Raw genomic sequence first — 21,540 nt, forward strand, 5'->3', positions numbered from 1 at the left:
GAAAGCATACCAAACACTTTCTTCACTATCCTATCTACCTGTGACTCGACTTTCAAGGAGCTATGAACCTGCACTCCAAGGTCTCTTTGTTCAGCAACACTCCCTAGGACCTTACCATTAAGTGTAGAAGTCCTGCTAAGATTTGCTTTCCCAAAATGCAGCATCTCGCATTTATCTGAATTAAACTCCATCTGCCACTTCTCAGCCCATTGGCCTATCTGGTCCAGATCCTGTTGTAATCTGAGGTAACCCAGTGAAAGACACAAGGTGCATGAATCTTTATTCAGTTTCCACTACCAGGAAGAAAAGAAACACCCGAGTGGCCAGTGGCAAGCACTGCCCTTGACATCAAAGGGCAATGCTGTGTGATCAAACAGTGAAGGGGAGGGCAGGGGTTAAATCAAAATAGAGTTGGAGGGGGAAATAATGCACTCCACTCCCTGTGGTGCTCATGCTGCTCTTGAATGTGATACAGCCATCAATAATGTGATTAAGGTCTATAATACATTATTATTTGTGAATGTTGGTAATAAAGTAAGGTCAATGGGATTTTTGGTTTTTCATTCTGTGTAAAAGGTGACTTTATTTTACGAGTCAGGAAGGTTGGTTTAGCATTGGGTGAAGCAGCCATTCCACAAAATCATGTGACTTGAGCTAAACAATGAGACAAGTCACCTGCTGAATTCATTGCTGAACTCATTACTAAAGTGAGCTCTTCGGATTTGCAGAAAGAGGGGCCAGAAGACACAAGCAGGTTCAGCTCAGGAGGAAAAAACCTGGACCAGCAGAAACACAGTTTGACATTTTGTAGAGCTGGGAAAGAAGACTTACAACCTTTTAGCAGTTCAAGAGAGTAGGGCTGGAATTACCCCCATCTTACAATGTTTTAGCAATTGAAGAGAATAGGGCTGGAAAAACTCCTATCGTTTCTTAGAAATCAGTGATGAAAAGCCAGTGAATTAACCCAGGTGTTGTAACCCGGGCAGAGAGCGTAATGGGGAGCATCCCATCTGGTGAATGTATAGATAGATGCTGAAAGGAAATATTTCTGACTGGATGAGTTAAGAAATTAAGGAACGAATACAGAAGTGATACTTCCCTAGGGATTGAGTGTCTGTGAAGAAAATGTGTTGAATCTTCATTTTTTTTCTGGTTTATCCAATCTTTCCAAATGCATAGATATACCCTTTCTTTTATATAATAAACTTGTGTTATTTTGTTAAGAGTACACTCACAGCCTCATGTGAACATGTGCAATGGCTGATCATCATGGTTACCAATTTGCACGAATAAAACTTAAATCCATCGAGCCTAATTTCACTCTGGGACCTGATTGTTACAGTGTTGGTCAGATGGGATCTTCACAATACCAAGTCTTTGTCCTGATTTCCAGACGTATGGGAGTAAGAACCTGAAGCGAATTGGAGTGATTCTCCAAAGAGGGATTCTCATTCTCCTGATCGCCTGCTTCCCCTGCTGGGCTCTCTTCATCAACACCGAGCACATCCTGTTGGCTTTGAAACAGTCTCCTGCGGCAGCCAAGTGAGAATTATATGTTTTCTTCTATTACAAAAGCGAATGAAAAGAATGGAATTTGAATAAAAGACAGAAGACCAACCAATGAGTTAATGGCTGAGTGTGTGTGAGTGACTGAACACAAGACTGAGGAACTGAGACTGAACTATCCCGAGATTGAAGCTCACAGCTTTGATACAAATTTGGTCTCAATATCAGAATTGCTGCTTGTTTGATTCTTTAGAAAATAAATTGATTCAGTGGTCCATGGTAGTAGAGCTCAGAAGCAGGCCATTAGGCTCATTTAATGAGTACTAGCTCTTTCAATGAGTTAGTCCCACCTCCCATCCTCCAAGACATCCCTGTAATTTGGTCTCTTTTGAGGATTAATTCAATTGACCTTTCAAGGCTGTTCCTGAATCTGGTTCCACCAGCCAGGCAATTATATCCAAATGTTAACCCCTTCATTCATAAAACAGCCTTTCCTCAAGAGGTGCTGGAAAAGCATAGCTGGTCAGGCGCTTCCGAGGAGCAGGACAATCAACGTTTCGGGCATAAGCCCTTCACCAGGAATCTTGATGAATCAGGATTCCCGATGAAGGGCTTAATCCCGAAATGTCGATTCTCCTGCTACTCAGATGCTGCCTGACTGGCTGTGCTTTTCCAGCACCACTCTCTTGACTCTGATCTCCATCATCTGCAGTCCTCACTTTCTCCTTTCCTCATGAACACAAAAATCTGCTTCTGCTGGTGGGCTCCAGTCATCACCCAAATATGTAAACACTTGGTAGAAAAGAGTTTGAACATTGCTGAAAGGAAGAGGAATGCTGATGAAACTTTCCCGTTTTGAATTTGGGGAAATTTATGCACAGGGTTCTCAGAGAAGCAGACTAACAATTTTAGAGACATTTAAGGGTCCAGAGAATAGAGATGGGGTAGTCCAATGTTGGCAGCTGGCCTGCAGAAAGTGATGCTGACATTTTGAGTAATGCTATTACCTGTAGCTTGTGGATGAGAAATAGGACGCAATAATCAAATTAATGGTATTTTTGTTATTGCTGAAAAAATACACCTTTATCAAAGTATTTTACCTTGCACTCATTGAGATATTTCCCAAAAGGCAGTTTTAGATCTAACCACCATTTCTGCCACAACCAGACACACTTTCCCCTCCCCTCCCTTGTCAGTGTCCCACAGGGACCATTCCATCCTGTTACTCCGGTCCACTCCTGCTCCATACCCAATACCCTCACCCTCCCACAGCCCCACGGCACCTTCCCCTACAACTGCAGAAGGTGTAACACCTACCCATTTACTTCCTCCCTCCTCACTATCCAAGGTCCCAGATGCACCTTCCAAGTGAAGCAGTGATTTACCTGCCCTTCGCTACATCTAGTCTACTGCATTCACTGCTCACAATGAGGTGTCCTCTGCTTTGGAGAGATGATCCTCAGACTGGGTGACTGCTTTGTGGAACACCCAGGTCCTGCTCAAGCTTCCTGTTGCCTGTCACTTCAACACCCCACCCTGTTCCCTGGCCAACATCTCTGTCTCAGGCTTGCTACAGTGCTCCAGTGAAGGTCAGCATCTCATTGTCCACTTGGGGACCCTGCAGCTTTCAGGACTCAATATTGAGTTCAATCATTTTGGAACCTTAACGTCTCCTTCTATGTCCATTGGCCACCCCCACATTCCCAGGCCCTGTCATGACACGGTCCTCATTATCAGCTTTTCTTCTCTGGCATAATACCATCTGCCTGAACATCTTCCTGTCTCTCTGAGTTCCATCTCCACCTATCGATCAGGATGTGTACCACCTTCTCTTAGATACAATCAGTTCTGAAGAAGGGTCACCTGACTCAAACATTAACTCTTGTTTTTCTCTGTCCACTGATGCTGCCAGACCTGCTGAGTTTCTCCAGCAATTTCTGTTTTTGTCCAGGAATGCTGTGGACACCCTCAACTGGGGGTAATGGCACCTATCAAAAGCACATGACCAGACCCGCTACATCAACACGTAAACTTTATGTGTGACGCCATATGCACAAGCCGCACTGAGCATGCACAGAGGAGAAGCACGTTTCTGAAATGGGGTTCAGTGACAGGGAGTGACGGCCCAGGATGGGGTAGAGGGGGACGGGGAGGGGAGGGACAGGGAAGGACAATAAAGGACGAGAGGGGAATGGGGACAGGGAGGGGAGTTTACAACCCCCTCTCCTGAGCCCCTCCCCATTCTCAGGGCCCCCTTCCCTCTGAGCTGGTTCAATGTGCATGTGCTATTGTCAGCAAACACAGCCTTGCAGGAATACCAACGTAAACTGGAGGAATATTTTATTCCGTTTGAGATGAGACTTCTGATTACTCTTCTCATACAACAGAAACCATTGTCCCCCTTCACACGGGGATTCTTGCAAACCGTCCTGATGAGCACAAGGTGAAAAGCTTTGACAAAATGACTCCTTTTTCAGTAATACTCAGATTTGATCATAGCTATTGATTGGTTGATACGTTTGTGATATTATGAAGATATACAAGTGAAGGGCACTGTTTGATTAAACACCTAAAAGACCTGGGACACAGGAGGAGTCAGCAGCCTGCATTCTGTAAATAAATCTATTAGCAAGAAAAAGATGAGTGTTTATTGGAGCGTCTAATTTAATACTTCACCACCTCACTTTGGATGGAAGTAACAGGAAGGTGCCAAGAATGGACTTGTGAAGGACCCCAGAGGTAACCATCCTGTAACTGGAAGAGAAGCCATTGAGGATGGGTGTCTTGCTCTGACGAGATCCATATGAATGGCACTGACTGAGGTTGGGTCACTGACTTGGATTGAAAGTTGGTTGGCTGACAGGAAACAAAGAGTAGTGATAAACAGCTCCCCTTCGGAATGGCAGGCGGTGATCAGTGGGGTACCACAGGGATCAGTGCTGAGACCGCAGCTTTTTACAATATATATTAATGATATAGAAGATGGTATTAATAGTAACATTAGCAAATTTGCTGATGATACTAAGCTGGGTGACAGGGTGAAATGTGAGGAGGATGTTAGGAGATCACAGGGTGACCTGGACAAGTTAGGTGAGTGAGCAGATGCATGGCAGATGCAGTTTAATGTGGATAAATGTATGGTTATCCACTTTGGTGGCAAGAACAGGAAGGCAGATTACTACCTAAATGGAGTCAAGTTAGGTAAAGGGGCAGAACAGAGAGATCTGGGTGTTCTTGTACACCAGTCAATGAAGGTAAGCATGCAGGTACAGCAGGTAGTGAAGAAGGCTAATAGCATGCTGGCCTTCATAACAAGAGGGATTGAGTATAGAAGCAAAGAGGTTCTTCTGCAGCTGTACAGGGCCCTGGTGAGACCACACCTGGAATATTGTGTGCAGTTCTGGTCTCCACATTTGAGGAAACACATTCTGGCTATTGAGGGAGTGTAGCGTAGGTTCACGAGGTCAATTCCTGGAATGGCGGGACTATCTTATGATGAAAGATTGGAAGGACTGGGCTTGTATACCCTTGAGTTTAGAAGACTGAGAGGGGATCTTATTGAGACATATAAGATTATTAAAGGATTGGACACTCTGGAGGCAGGAAACATGTTTCCGCTGATGGGTGAGTCCCGAACCAGAGGTCACAGCTTAAAAATATGGGGTAGACCATTTAGGATAGAGATGAGGAGAAACTTCTTCACCCAGAGAGTGGTGGCTGTGTGGAATGCTCTGCCCCAGAGGGCAGTGGATGCCCAGTCTTTGGATTCATTTAAGAAAGAGTTGGATAGAGCTCTCAAGGATAGTGGAATCAAGGGTTATGGAGATAAGGCAGGGACAGGATACTGATTAAGGATGATCAGCCATGATCATATTGAATGGTGGTGCAGGCTTGAAGGGCAGAATGGCCTACTCCTGCACCTATTGTTTATTGTCTATTGGGTCCACATGACCAGGTTGGTAAAGATTACAGGAGGCTTTGACATACGAACTGGCACTGTTGTTTTATTTAACCGTGGTAAACACTAACTACATACGGGTTAAGACCCCGCATCTATGATGAGGCTGCTAAAGAACCAGCTCCTACTGATCAGGTGATCATACATCATTTGCGAATACTGATATAAATATGATTACTTCCATATTCATGTAAACCCATTCCACTGCATCTCCATCCTGATTGAATGCTCTCTACCTCCAAAAGTGCCCCTCAAGAGGACATTAAATTCCACCCTGGGAATGGAGGTAGTTTCAGCTCAATGACTTCCAACTGTCACTGGGAGTGTCATGTTAACTTGTTAGTGTTTGATTATGTTTGTCTGTTGTGTGTTCTCTCTATGAGTGATTTGTTGGGCCTGGGATGGTGACAGGAAGAAAACTATGGCTGAGCAGACATTTGAAAGCATTAAGTAAAACTTCTCGTGCTCACATAGAACCAGGAGGGCATTGTCCCTGTAGGTGTCTGAGGAAGGTAACAGGAACTGCGACAATGCACTGTCAGGAGAAGCAGTGAATCACTGTGAACATGTTCTGGAGGTTTGTGTGTAGCTGCACGTGTCACTGTCACATTCAGAGGGGCAATGGGAGCAGACACTGATCACTCAGGGTGGTTTAAAACTGGCAAAGGGGAAACTAGTCATTGTTTTCACTCCTAATTCCATTAAGAAGAGTTGGGATAAGGGGGTGTTTTCAGATAATGACCTGTGACTAGTGGAATGCTACAGGGATCAACGCTGGGCCACAATTAATTACCAGATAGATCATATAACACAAGAAACCTACAGAGGATATGGTCAGGTAGGTGGGGACAATTACAACATTTAAAAGGTTGGTTATATGAATAGGAAGGGTTTAAAGGGATATGGGTCAAATGCTGGCAAATGGGAGGATGGATAATGTAGGTCGGCATGGACAAGTTAGACCGAGGGCTCTGTTTCCGGGCTGTACAACTCTGTGAGTCTATGAGTGAACTACAGCTCGGCAGATGGAATGTATTGTGGGAAACTGGGAGGTTATGCACTTCAGCAGGAAGAATAGAAGAGCGAAATATTTTTATTTTAAATGTGGAAAGACCGGAGAAAGCTGCAGCTGAGTGAGATTTCGGGATTCTAGAGCATCACTTCGGCAGGTAATAGTGAAGGTAAGTGGAATGTTGGCTGGAATTCAAAGGGAATGGAGTGTAAAAATAAGAATGTTAAAACTCTACAAGGCACTGCCCAGACCACAGCTGGAACACTGAGAACAGTTCTGGTTTCCCTTCCCGAAGGAACATTGTACTGGTATTGGAGGCAGTCCAGGAAAGTTTCAGTCAGTAAGTAATTATCTAGTTAAAACAGAGATGAGGATGAAGTTCTTCTCTCAGAGAGGAGTGAATCCATGCAATTCTTTACCGCAGTCGGGGTGGGGAGTTAAGTGTTATCAAGGCTAAGATGGAGGGCTTTTAATCAATGAGGGAATCGAGGATTATGGGGGAAAAAGGCAGGAAAGTGGAGATGTGGATTATCCGATCAGCTACAATCTCATTGAATGTTGGTTTGGACTTGATGTGCTGGATGTTGTATTTCTACTCATACATCTTATGATCTTATGAATAAAGCAGATGGAATGCAGATAGTTTGACAAAAATATTCTGAGTTAAAAAAGGAAGACAGGGAAAGTGATTTCTGTGGATCATTCATCCAGGCACCAGAGTAGGGAGGTGTTTCTGGTCGTTTTTTTGATCTCAGCAATGATGACATGCTGTTGCCCTTTTACTCGATAGCAGCTCAGTGGGAAATAGGGCTCCTTTTTAATTAGTATTCTTTCTTTTGAGTCCCTTTGTTTTCACGTGCACAGAGAGACGGGGGAGAGAGAGCTGTTTCCTGTCTGCTGAGTCTGGCTGCACTACACTAACATTTCTAGCAACCTGTACCTGGACCGATCCGAGAGTTATCATCAGGCAGTTTTTCCTCGACTCTAACACCTGAGCTGCTCTGTCTCTGTAACACAACAATCTCATTGCTCCAAGAGCAACATTGTCTTGTGCAGCGAAAAATGTGCGCCACTTTATTTTTCAAGTTACCAAGCTCCTTTGATATTTTAGTGATATTTACAGTGACTGATCTCCTATAAACTCCAACCCATTAAGCAAGAAGATGTAGTTCCTTACATTACTTTGTAAACCACATGCAGCTGAGGATTAAAGGCTTGTAGAAATTGTTTTAAACTCAGCTTCAAGTTTTGCATAAAGCACCAAAGCACGGAACAAATAATTGGGCAAATGTACAAAACATTCTGACCAAATAATCTGTTATAAATTCCACAAAATCCATCTAAAAAGAGAGCCAGCAGTTCATTGATATACAGAGTATGTATGGTACAGAATCCCAAGTGCTCTCAATGTTTGATTTGATTTGATCTATTATTGTTCACATGTACCTAAGTACAGTGAGAAGTTTTGTTTTGCAAGCTGTGCAGGCAGATTATACCAGACAAAGATCATAAAGTGAACAGAGTGAGGAATACAATGTTATGGTTGCAAAGAAGGTGCACAAAAAGCAAGAACAACGTTCGATTTGAGATTTGTGAGGTGCATCCAGAAGTCTAATAACAGCGGGGAAGAAGCTGCTCTTGAACCTGTGTGTTTAAGCTATTATACCTTCTACCTGATGGAAGACAGTGGGTGAGATTATAACTGGGGTGGGAGGGGTCTTTGATAAAGAAGACCTGCACAGGTTCACAATCTACACTTTGAGAATAATTCACCATCCCCAAACTTTTCTCTACTATCCATGTCAGTTTAGAATATAATCCAGGCCGACACTCCAGCCCAGTCTGTAGGGAATGCTGGAATGTTATAGGCAGCAAGGAACTCACCTCCTGACTCCCCAAAGCTAACGGTGTTACCATCACTAACTGCCCCACCATCAACATCCTGGAGGTCAACATCGAGCTGAAACTTAACTGGACTTGCCATATAAATACAATGCCTACACAAGCAGGTCAGAGATGAGGAAAACTTTAGTGAGTAGCTCATCTCCTGACTCCTCAAAGCCTGTCCGTCATCTATAAGGCACGAGTCAGGAATGTGATGGAATATTCCCCATTTACCAGGATGAGTGCAGCCATAACAACACTCCAGAGACTTGGCACCATCCAGGACAAAGCAGTCGCCTTGTTTGGCACCATCCACAACTTTCAACATCCACTCCCTCCAGCTCTGACACACAGTAGGAGGAGTGTGTACCACTGGTGAGATACACTGAAGCAACTCACTCTGACTGTTTCAACAGCATGAACCAAACTTGCAGCTTCCACCAATAGAAGGACAAGGGAGCTGGTATTCGTAATGTTATTAAACTGGAAAGGGTCCAGAAGAGACTTACCAGGATATTGCCAGAAATCGAGGACTTGAGTTATAAGGAGAGGCTGAATAGGCTGGGACATGTTTCTCTGGAGCGTAGGAGGTTGAGGGGTGACCTCATAGAGGTTTATAAAATCAAGAGTTATAGATAAGGTGAATGGCAGATGGCTTTTCTCGAGGTGGGGAATTTCAAGATGAGCGGGTATATTTTTAAGGTGAAAAGAGAAAGATTTAACAGGGACGTGGGGGTGCAATTTTTTTTTACACAGAGTAAGAATTGTTTAGTGGGATATGGGCCAAGCGCAGGTTTGACTAGTTTAGTTTGGGATTCTCGTTAGCATGGACCAGTTAGACCATAGAGTCTGCTTTCTTGCTGTCAGACTCTATGACTCCATAACATCATCAAAAGCATGTTCCCCTCCAAATTCCACACTGCCCTGATATGGAACTCCATCACCATTCCTTCAGTGTCACTAGATCAAAATCCTGCAACTCCCTCCCTAACAGCACGGTGAGTGTTCTGACACCAAATATATGAAGTGGCCCATACAAATGGTCGACGGATATAGCAGGTCCATAGCGGATGCCATTTCCCTAGCCCTGCACTCATCCCTAGAACATTTGGACAACAAGGTCACCTATGTCAGACTCCTGCTCATTGACTACAGCTCCACCTTCAACACCATTATCCCCTCCAGACTGATCTCAAAACCCTGTGACCTTGGTCTCCACTCCACCCTCTGTGATTGGATCCTCAGCTTTCTGACCCACAGACTGAAATCTATGAAGATGGGTAACTGCACCTCTTCCACAATAACACTCAACACTGGAACCCCCCCCCCCCCCCCCCCCCCCTCCAAGAATGTGTCCTCAGCTCTCTACTGTACTCTCTGTACACCCATGACTGTGTTGCCAAGTTCTAAATGAGCACGATCTACAAGTTCACTGATGACATCACTGTGATAGGACGGACATCAAACAATAACGAGCCAAAATATAGATGGGAGCTAGAGGGCATGGTGACGTGGTGCAATGAGAACAACCTCTCTCTCTCAAAACTAAAGAACTGAACATTGATTTCAGAAAGAAAGATGTAGAACATGCCTGCCCCATCTACAACAGAACTGAGGTTGAGAGCGTCAAGTCCCCGGGAGTGATGATTACGGACATCCTGTCCTGGAGTTCCCACATCAATGCAACAATCAAGAAGGCACAACAACGCTTCTTCCTCTTCAGGCAGCTCAGGAAATCAGCACGTCAATCAGGACCCTCACCAACTTCTATAGCTGCACAATTGAAAGCATACTATCAGGGTGCAGAATGGCGTGGTATAACAGTTGCTCTGCCGAGGATAGTGAGAAACGACAGAATGTGATGTACATAGCCCTGACCATCACAGACGCCAACCTTCCATCTGTGGACTCCATTTACTTTAATACCTTCTCCACCATACTCAGTGAGGCGATATTCACTGCCTGGGCTTAATCAGGAGGAAGGTTCCTGGAGGGAATGGTCTGAAGTATGGTTGAGTCCATCAGATTGTATTCAGGCAGGGAATTGACAGCCTGTACACCAGGGGGCGATGATGGGAATGGATTTGAAAAGAGCACCTAACACAGTAACAATGAATGGCAACTTCCTTCAAAAGGTTGTTTGAAACTTTGATGAGATTATTTGATGGGAATTCTTCACATTTTAAATTTGCTTCTGCAGGTTGCATCTCCTTAATAAATGCTGTGATAATTGGAGCAATAAGGAACGTGGTGGGTTATATCTTCACCAGTGACAGGACAGTAAAATATAAGTTCGACAAGCATGAAAACATCATAAAACCCATTTACAAAATGGATTCCGAATCATGTGAAACCTCTCTCATGTCCCTCTTTCATTTTGCAGAGAAATTCTCCATTTGGTTATCGAAGTAGTTCCATTATGTTCTGCTTTTCATATCTTTGATGCCACAGCGGTGAGTATTTTGGTATCTGTGATATCAGTGCAGGGTTATGTGATTATTTCTGCTTTTAAATGTTCACTCGTTTACTTAAGACTTACTCTCTCATTTCAATTCAAGTGTCTCATCCAACATAAAGCTGTCAGATAACATTATTGTCACTGAGTGTCCCACTTTTAACTTCTTTCGGAGTCACCATTGAACAAAAGGTGAACTGGACTGATTATATAAACACTGTGGCTGCAAGAGCAGGACAGAAGCTGGAGATTGTGTAACAAGTAATTCAGCTGCTGACACCTCACAGCTTGTCCACCAACTATAAGGCCCAAGCCAGCACTGTAATGGTGTACTCCCCACTTGCCTGGATGAGTGCAGCTCAAATAACATCCAAAGCTCAATACCATCTCGGTCAAAGCAGCCTGCCTGATTGAAGACCCATCCACCACCTTCACCATTCACTCCATCAGGAACCAAACCACAGGAGCAGCAATGTGTACTGCCTGTAAAATGCACCACAGCAACTGGCCATGGTTCTTTGACAATTCCTTCCAACCCCACAATCACTTCCATCTGGAAGGTCAAGGGCAGTGGATACATGGGAACACCACCATCTGCAAGTTCCCTTTCAAGTCACTCACTTGGCAATACATCGCCATTCCTTTACCATCGCTGGGTGAAAATTCTGGAAGTGCCTTCCCTTACGACACGATGAGTGACCCTATACCCTGAGAACTGCAGCAGTTCAAGAAGACAGCTCACCACCGCCTTCTCCAAGGTCGTTAGACATTGGCAATAAGCACTGGTTTGGCTGCAAGAGCTACACCCTGTGATAAAAACTTTTAAAAATCCTACTCTCACATTCCATTTCCCACTTTTGTTCACATGCAGTTGCATTTTCCAAGGGGTGTTACAGCCATTCAGCCCAACTGTTCTGTGCTAGCCTTCTTGCTTCCACTCTACTTCAGCTCGTCCTAAAATTCCTTAAAAAAGGGGGATATTTTAGAATAACATCCCTTTCTAAAAATGAAAGCCACTCAATTCATGCTGAACTCTCTGACCTGGAACCAGAAATTCCGAAACAGTTAGAGGTGGGGAGGCTATGCAGTGATCCAATAGAAGGCTTTAAGATTGTGAAAGGATCTGGTGGATTAGAAAATATTCCCACTTGCAGGTGAGACTGGAAGCCTCGGTAATAAATCTATGATAGTCACTGATCAATCCATGTAGGAACACAGAAGATATGTTTTGTGTTTATTTAAAGCTGAGACAGATTCTCGATCAGTCAGGGGATCAAGGTTTATGGGAAAGGGCAAGAACATGCATGTCTGGAGTGTCAGATCATCCGTGATCCTATTAGATAGCAGAGCAGGCTTGAGGGGCTGAATGGCCTACTCTGTTCCTTTCTTTTATGGTCCTTTAGATCATGTGAAACGCTGCACTGCAGATGGACCTGAAGTGAGTTGTATAGATATTTTGTCAAGAGAGATGTGGGGCAAAAGCTTTCTTATACAATAAGCAACCAGGTTACAGAATGCACTTCCCTGGGGGTGACGTAGAGCGAGGTTCAATCCATGTATTCAACAAGGAGTTAGACGGCTCTGTTTCTCTCATACCAGATGCTGCCCAGCCTCCTGAGTTTCTCCGGTGTTCTTTGCTTTTATTTCAGATCATCAGATCCACAGTCATAGAGCCTTAGAGATGTGTAGTGTGGAATCAGACCCTTCGGTCCAACTCATCCATGCTGGCCAAATATCCTAAATAAATCTCGTCCCATTTGCCAGCATTTGTCTCTGGACTCTCGTTATCTCATTTCTGAAGGCTTCTTATTTTCCAGCTGACCCTTTCCCTGCGAACATCTGCCCCCAGCCAGCTTTTGAGCGTTCTTGTCCGATACTGTCAAAATTGGCCTTCCTCTAATTTAGAACTTTAACTTTTAGATCTGGTCTATCCTTTTCCATCACTGCATTAAAACTAATAAAATTATGGTCGCTGGCCCCAAAGCTCCCTCTCAGTCACCTGTCCTGCCTTATTTCCCAAGTGTAGGTCAAGTTTTGCACCTTCTCTAGTAGGTACGTCCACATACTGAATCAGAAACTTTTCTTGTGCATACTTAACAAATTCCTCGCCATTTAAATCCTTAACACAATGGCAGTTCCAGTTTATGTTTGGAAAGTTAAAATCCCTTGCTATTACAATCTTATTATTCTTACAGACAACTGAGATCTCCTTACAAATTTGTTTTTCAATTTCCTGCTGACTACTGGGAGGTCTATAGTAAATTCCCAGAAAGGTGATCATCCCTTTTTTTATTTCTCAGTTCCATCCAAACAACTTTCCTGGATGTATTCCCAGGAATATCCTCCCTAAGTACAGCTATAATGTTATCCCTTATCAAAAACACCTTTTCCTTTCTTGTCTTGCCCTCCTCTCTTTATCCTTCCTATAACATCTATATCCTGGAACATTAAGCTGCCAGTCCTGTCCATCCCTGAGCTATGTGTCTGTAATCGCTATGTACCCGAGTCCTGTGTTCCCAACCATGCCCTGAGTTCATCTGCCTTCCCTGTTAGGCCTCTTGCAATCAAATAAACGCAGTTTAATGAATCAGTCCTACCTTGTTGTCTGCTTCATTCCTATTTGCCCTGACTGGTTGACTTGGTCCTTTGCCCAACTGCAATTGTGAGGAAACCATTTGGGTTGTATTTGTCCAGTTTTCAAATTACCCAAAATAACTAAGATCCCTAACTATTGTACAGAAACCAGTTTCATTGCTGTACTGAAACTGTTGGGTTGAGGAATGGTTCATTTTGCTGTCAATATCTGCAGCAAAACCTGAGCCCCCTTAGTCTTTGCTGTGCTCAGTCACTTCTTATCACCAAGAGTTACGGCAGCAATTGGAAAGATGGGTAACATTGATGACAGTGGGGGACAGGAGTCAGTTAGCTCAGTTGGCTGGATGGCTGGTTTGGACGTCTCTCAACATTTTCCGATGGACCCATTGTTGCTTCCTTCATGATGCAGCGTGATGCCAACATTGCAGGTTCAATTCCCTCAACTGCTGAGGTTACCAGGAAGGTTCCATCTTCTCAACCTCTCCCCTCACCTGAGGCACGGTGACCCTCAGGTTAAACCATCACCAATCATTTCTGTCTAATGAGAGAGGAGCCTTAGGGTACAGTCGGAGTCTGGTGACTTTCCCTTCACTTTGTTACTTCTAGACCCCATTATTCCAATCAGAGTCAAGATTAGAGTAGTGCTGGAAATTGACCTTTCGGGCAAAAGCCCTTCATCAGGAATGAAGGATGCTCCTAATGGAGAGCTTTTGCTCAAAACGCCAATTTTCCTGCTCCTCAGATGCTGCCTGACCTGCTGTGCTTTTCCAGCACTACTCTAATCTTGACTCTAATCTCCAGCATCTGCAATACCCACTTTCGCCCCGTTATTCCAATGGTCTGCTGGCTGTTTTTCTAAGGTGGGCTCTCTGTAGATTTGAGCTCATCTAAAATTCTAATACCTACAATCTAATGTTGAATTGTTGAACTGTGACCATTGAACTTTTAACTTATTCCTTTATTTTCCTAGTTTAAACGAAGGAAGACTTTGATGTAAACGATTAGCTATTCTTTATTTTTCTACTATTCTATGAAGTAATGCTTAATCTCTCGCTTCTCTTACTCCCTTGTTCCAAAGTATTTTTTGTAACTAGTTTCCTCGGTACCTAAGATGGCGCCGTGTGTGGTGATATTATATTCTGTACTTCTGTGACAATAAAATCTAAAATCAAATCAAATCAAATACAAACAGGTCATTTAGGACTGAGATGAAGAAACATATATGAGGAGAGCTTGAGCAGATGGCACTATATTCATTCGAATTTAGAAGATTGAGGGGAGGATCTTATAGAAACAGATAAAATTAGGAAGGGAATGGATAAGATTGAAACAGGGAGGTTGTTTCCACTGGCGGGTGAAAGTAGAACTAGGGGGAGCATAGTTCTGTCCCTGCCCCTGGTTCTTATGTTCTTATGCCATCACCCGGAGAGTGGGGAGCCTGTTGAATTCTCTGCTACAGGAAATGGTTGAAGCTAAAACATTCTCGAGAAGGAGATGGACATACTTCTAAGGGCTAAAGAAATCAAAACTTATGAAGAGAAAGTGGAAGCAGGTACTGCAATTAGAGGATCAGCCATCATTGTATTGAATGGCGGAGCTGGCTCGAGGGGCTGAATGGCCTACTGCTACTCCTAATTCCTACATTTCCATGGTGTCTCTGAATGATTTATATGTTTCTGTTTTGGGATCCCTGTGACTTCAATAGTAATTAATTTCTTTAAGCTGAAATTTTACTAAAGATGTTGAGAACAGAGTGAACCATGCAGCCTGCAACAGAGAAACACGGCTCTCATGGGGAAAAGGTGCCACCATCTTATCACATTCTCATGGAGTCTGCAGCCAGAGAGTCAACAGCCTCATTGGTTTGGATCATAGGAGCAAGAGGAGACCATTCAGCCCCTTCAGAACTACTCTGCCAACCAATTAGATCATGGGGCTGACATTTGGACTCCAGACTTGGCTTGATATCATTAGTTCATTTCCATTTGGTAACTTAACGCCAACTCTGCAAGAAAGCTGCTTCATCACACGACCTGTTCCCTAAATGACATTGATGACCATTTCCAAAATGTCCTCCATTGATTGTGAACTATTTGCGAACATGCAGTTTTCTAGGTTTTGTTTCCCATCTGTAGAAGCCAAGTGTGGTGTGGTCACTGTGATTATGTTCTGTGTGTCTGTTTTGCAGGGTGTATGTGGTGGAGTGTTAAGAGGAGCTGGGAAGCAAAAGCTCGGAGCCATCGGTAACCTGATTGGCTACTATCTAATTGGGTTTCCTGTTGGAGTCTCTCTGATGTTTGCTGGAAAACTTGGTGTATTTGGTATGAATTTCATTTGTTTTCTCCTTTGTTGTTCTCTGTCATTTATCCGCCCACTCTGATAAGTCATGAGGAATGTTGTTCTATCACAAGCTCAATACTGGACAGTACCTGTGAATGGAAGGTCTATCTTTGACATGGAGCACAAGTAAATGCGACACACATAAGTTTTGGATTGCCTTCAGCACTTTATTAATGTTTGGCTGGAATGACTGACTTCGGGTTTATCATCCTAGTGGTTGCAAATTATCAGTTGAAGCTGTACTAAAACAGTTGAGTTGGGACTGGTTAGTTTTGCTGCCCAGATCTTCAGAATTGTGGGGGGCCTCAATTGTATCCCGTTGTAATATGTGCAAGGTTGAGGCCAGTTCCAATCACACTATCCCAATATACATGGTACTTTGAGTCATATTCACGTACAATACCAACCAGCAACAACATGTGTTTGGGAAAGTCAATTTTAGGAAGCACTTCTACACGTACAGGTGACAAACCTGTGGAACACTCTTCCAAAAATGCCAATGGTTGCTGGATCTGTTATTAGTTTTAAATCTGAGATAAATAGATTATTGGTCAACAAAGGTATTAAGGAATATGGGCCAAAGGCAGGTATATGGAGTTGGGCTACAGATCAGCCACTATCTCACTCATTGGTGGAACAGGCTCGGGGGGCTGATGGCCTCCTCCTGTCTCTATGTTCCTATAAAGATTGCTACCATCATCCTTTCTCTGACTAGACCTAATGGGTCTACTTGTATTAAAGCTGCTATCAGACCTTTGAATAGACCTCTTTAATGTTAATGTTGATCTCTCTCTGCACCTTCTTGACAGCTGTAACACTGTATGCTGCAATCTATCCTGTTTCTCGGCTGTGCCTGTATAATATGTGCCTGTAAGGCATGTAAGGCAACAATTGTCGGTAGGTGTAACAGTAATAAATCAAATCAGAGGAAAGCCTCTATCAAAGAAATGCAAGGGTCTGTTTCCATGCTGTACATCTCTATGACTCTATATGGTTTATTGCATGATAGCAACTGGGTACAAGTTGCATTAGTAAGTTGAACATTGTTACTAAAACTATTGGGAAACATATGGTAACAGGTCTAATCCTCTTAGAATCTTAAGATATTCTGCCTTTCCACACCCAAGTCTTTATGATTTTATTAGTTTGGTTAGAATTTAAATACAGTCTTCGGCATTGACTCTTTCAGAGCCATTACCCTACGCAACACCTTGATCCCATGGCCATTGTTCACCTGAAACTGTAGACACTGGAATATCGACAGGAGGTGAGTGTCACAGCTCGCCCAATCTGCAAACATGTACATTTCCATCACAGAACTATTAGATATTCGTGAGGAGTGAGATCTCTGGCTGAATTCCTCACATCTCGAATTGAGCAGTGCTGACGCCAAATGGTAGCAAAATAATGTCACACAGATTGACACCAGCCATCTGATACAGGCAGAAGGGTTTGTTAAAAGAGTAGAATTGAAAGGAAATCCCAGCCGCATTCTCTCCGTACTGACTGCACCACTATTATTTTGCAGGTCTCTGGTGTGGAATATTGCTCTGTGCGTAGGAAGTACAGGTCATTACGCCCCCTTCCTATCCCTGTAATCCTGCATTTCCCATGACTAATCCACCTAGCCTGCACATCCCTGGACACTATAGACAATTTTGCCAGAGGAGAGATGGAGAGGCGAGGCGAGGGCTGCTGGGAAGGGTGAGTTTTCCCACATTAAAAGGGACTTACCCTTTTGCCAGAGGGGCGAGGGAGAAGCGAAGGACTTCTGGGAAGAAATATATTTGTATGGTTGCATTACCCGAAACACGACTTGGGTAGTATCTCCCACCCATCCTCCTCCTCTAACCATAAAAAAAAGGACCTGTGCGCCAGATTGGTAAGGTAATGAGTTTATTTTTATTCCTTATTTTTTCATCAGTCTCTTTGGGAATTTAGAATAGTGGGACTGGAGGTTAGGGCAGTTGAATGTTCTTCCTGCAGAATGTGGGAGGTAAGAGTCACCACTAGTGTCCCTGCTTACTACATCTGCGGGAAGTGCACCCAACTCCAGCTCCTCGAAAACCGTGTTAGGGAACTGGAGCTGGAGCTGGATGAACTTCAGATCATTTGGGAGGTGGAGGGGGTTATTGAGAGGAGTTACAGGGAGGTAGTCACTCCTCAGGTACAAGAAATAGGCAAATGGGTTACAGTTAGGTCACAGAAAGAGAACCGGCAGGCAGTGCAGGGATCCCCTGTGGCCATTCCCCTCAACAATAAGTATACCATTTTGGGGGGGGGGGGGGACTTACCAGGGGAAAGCAGTGGGGTACAGGGCTCTGGCACAGAGTCTGTCCCTGATGCTCAGAAGGGAAGGGGGAAGAGGAGAAGAGCAGTAGTCATTGGGGACTCCATAGTTAGGGGGACAGATAGGAGGTTCTGTGGGGACGAGAGAGACTCACGGTTGGTGTGTTGCCTCCCAGGTGCCAGGGTTCGTGATGGCTCTGATCGTGTTTTTGTGATCCTTAAGGGGGAGGGGGAGCAGCCCCAAGTTGTGGTCCACATAGGCACCAACGACATAGGTAGGAAGAGAGATGGGGATTTAGGGTAGAAATTCAGGGAGCTGGGATGGAAGCTTAGAGCTAGGACGAACAGAGTTGTTGTCTCTGGTTTGTTGCCCATGCCACGTGCTAGTGAGGCGAGGAATAGGGAGAGAGAGGAGTTGAACACGTGGCTTCATGGATGGTTCAGGAGGGAGAGCTTTGGATTCTTGGATAATTGGGGCTCTTTCTGGGGTAGGTGGGACCTCTACAAGCAGGATGATCTTCGTCTGAACCAGAGGGGTACCAATATCCTGGGGGGGAAATTCACGAAGGCTATTGGGGTGGGTTTAAACTAATCCAGCAGGGGGATGGGAACCAAAATTGTAGTTCGAGTATAGAAAAGGTTGAGAGTAGGGAGGTCCGAAATCAAGTTTCAGGGATGCAAGATGGCACCGGCAAGTAAGAGGTTGGTTTGAAGTGTGTCTACTTCAACGCCAGGAGCATCCGGAAAAAGGTGGGTGAACTTGCAGCATGGGTTGGTACATGGGACTTCGATGTTGTGGCCATTTCGGAGACATGGTTAGAGCAGGGACAGGAATGGTTGTTGCAGGTTCCAGGATTTAGATGTTTCAGTAAGAACAGAGAAGATGGTAAAAGAGGGGGAGGTGTGGCATTGTTAGTCAAGGGCAAGATTTACAGTTGTAGAAAGGATGTTTGGGGACTCGTCAACTGAGGTAGTATGGGCTGAAGTTAGAAACAGGAAAGGAGAGGTCACCCTGTTAGGAGTTTTCTATAGGCCTCCAAATAGTTCGAGCTGTAGAGGAAAGGATAGCAAAGATGATTCTCGATAAGAGTGAGAGAGACAGGGTAGTTGTCATGGGCGACTTCAATTTTCCAAATATTGACTGGGAACACTACAGTACGAGTACTATAGATGGGTCAGTTTTTGTCCAGTGTGTGCAGGAGGGCTTCCTGACACAGTATGTAGACAGGCCAATGAGGGGTGAAGCCACATTAGATTTGGTATTGGGTAACAAACCCAACTTGGTTAGACTTGGAAGTAGGTGAGCACTTTGATGATAGCAATCACAATTCTGTTATGTTTACTTTAGTGATAGAAAGGGATAGGTGTATACCACTGGGCAAGAGTCACAGCTGGGAGAAAGGCAATTATGATGCAATTAGGCAAGGTTTAGGAAGCATAGGATGGAGAAGGAAACTGCAGGGGACAGACACATTAGAAATGTGGAGCTTATTCAAGGAAAAGCTACTGTGTGTCCTAGATAAGTATGTACCTGTCAGGCAGGGAGGAAGGTGTAGAGCGTGGGAGCCATGGTTTACGAAGGAAGTGGAATCTCTGGTCAAGAGGAAGAAGAAGGCTTATGTTAGGATGAGATGTGAAGGCTCAGTTAGGGCACTTGAGGGTTACAAGGTAGCCAGGAAAGACCTAAAGAGAGAGCTCAGAAGAGCCAGGAGGAGACATGAGAAGTTGCTGGTGGATAGAATCAGGGTAAACCCTAAGGCTTTCTATAGGTATTTAAGGAATAAAAGAATGACGAGATTAAGATTAGGGCCAATCAAGGATAGTAGTGGGAAGTTGTGTGTGGAGTCAGAAGAGATAGGGGAAGCACTAAATGAATACTTTTCAACTGTATTCACTCTAGAAAACGACAATGTTGTCGAGGAGATTACTGAGATACAGGCTACTAGACTAGGTGGGATTGAGGTTCACAAGGAAGAGGTATTAGAAATCCTGCAGAAAATAGATAAGTCCCCTGGGCCAGATGGGATTTATCCTAGGATCCTCTGGGAAGCCAGGGAGGAGATTGCCGAGCCTTTGGCATAGATCTTTAATTCGTCATTGTGTACAGGAATAGTGCCAGAAGACTGGAGGATAGCAAATGTGGTTCCCCTGTTCAAGAAGGGGAGTAGAGACAACCCTGGTAATTATAGACCAGTGAGCCTTACTTCAGTTGTTGGTAAAGTGTTGGAAAAGGTTATAAGAGATAGGATTTATAATCACCTAGAAAATAATAATTTGATTAGGGATAGTCAGCACGGTTTTGTGACGGGTAGGTTGTGCCTCACAAACCTTATTGAGTTCTTTGAGAAGGTGACCAAACAGGTAGATGAGAGTAAACCGGTTGATGTGGTGTATATGGATTCAGCAAGGCGTTCGATAGGGTTCCCCACAGTAGGCTATTGTACAAAATGCGGAGGAATGGGATTGTGGGAGATATAGCAGTTTGGATCAGTAATTGACTTGCTGAAAGAAGACAGAGGGTGGTGGTTGATGGGAAATGTGCATCCTGGAGTCCAGTTACCAGTGGTGTACTGCAAGGGTCGGTGTTGGGTCCACTGCTGTTTGTCATTTTTATAAACGACCTGGATGAGAGCATAGAAGGGTGGGTTAGTAAATTTGCAGACGACACTAAGGTCGGTGGAGTTGTGGATAGTGATGAAGGATGTAGTAGGTTATAGAGAGACATAGATAAGCTGCAGAGCTGGGCTGAGAGGTGGTAAATGGAGTTTAATGTGGACAAGTGTGAGGTGATTCACTTTGGTTGGAGTAACCGGAATGCAAAGTACTGGCTAATGGTAAGATTCTTGGTAGTGTAGATGAGCAGAGAGATCTCGGTGTCCAGGTACACAGATCCTTCAAAGTTGCCACCCATGTTGACAGGGTTGTTAAGAAGGCATACAGTGTTTTAGCTTTTACTAACAGAGGGATCGAGTTCTGGAACCATGAGATTATGCTACAGTTGTACAAAACTCTAGTGCAGCCGCACTTGGAGTATTGTGTACAGTTCTGGTCACTGCATTATAAGGAGGATGTGGAAGCTTTGGAAAGGGTGCAGAGGAGATTTACTAGGATGTTGCCTGGTATGGAGGGAAGGTCTTAAGAGGAAAGGCTGAGGGACTTGAGGTTGTTTTCGTTAGAGAGAAGCAGGTTGAGAGGTGACTTAATAGAGACATAAAAGATAATCAGAGGGTTAGATAGGGTGGATAGGGAGAGCCTTTATCCAAGTATGGTGACAGTGAGCACAAGGGGGCATAGCTTTAAATTGAGAGGTGATAAATATCGGACAGATGTCAGAGGTAGTTTCTTTACTCAGAGAGTAGTAAGGGTATGGAATGCTTTGCCTGCATCGGTAGTAGATTCGCCAAGTTTAAGTCATCATTGGACAGGCAAATGGACGTACATGGAATAGTGTAGGTGGGATGGGCTTCAGATTAGTATGACAGGTCGGCGCAACATCGAGGG

General features: G+C 44.2%; 1 protein-coding gene and 1 pseudogene across 2 annotated transcripts in view; both read left to right on the plus strand.

The window, feature by feature from the left end:
• The window catches only part of LOC122563933 (multidrug and toxin extrusion protein 1-like), an 85,040-nt gene that overhangs the window by 62,449 nt on the left and 1,051 nt on the right, over positions 1–21,540 (plus strand). The gene's annotated exons all lie outside the window — the stretch shown is intronic.
• Positions 10,168–17,310, plus strand: LOC148141857 (uncharacterized; annotated as a pseudogene).

The sequence above is a fragment of the Chiloscyllium plagiosum genome, unplaced genomic scaffold (genome assembly GCF_037043375.1).
Source record: "Chiloscyllium plagiosum isolate Xiang-an unplaced genomic scaffold, Cpla_swu_hap1 HiC_scaffold_31, whole genome shotgun sequence".
Taxonomy (NCBI): domain Eukaryota; kingdom Metazoa; phylum Chordata; class Chondrichthyes; order Orectolobiformes; family Hemiscylliidae; genus Chiloscyllium; species Chiloscyllium plagiosum.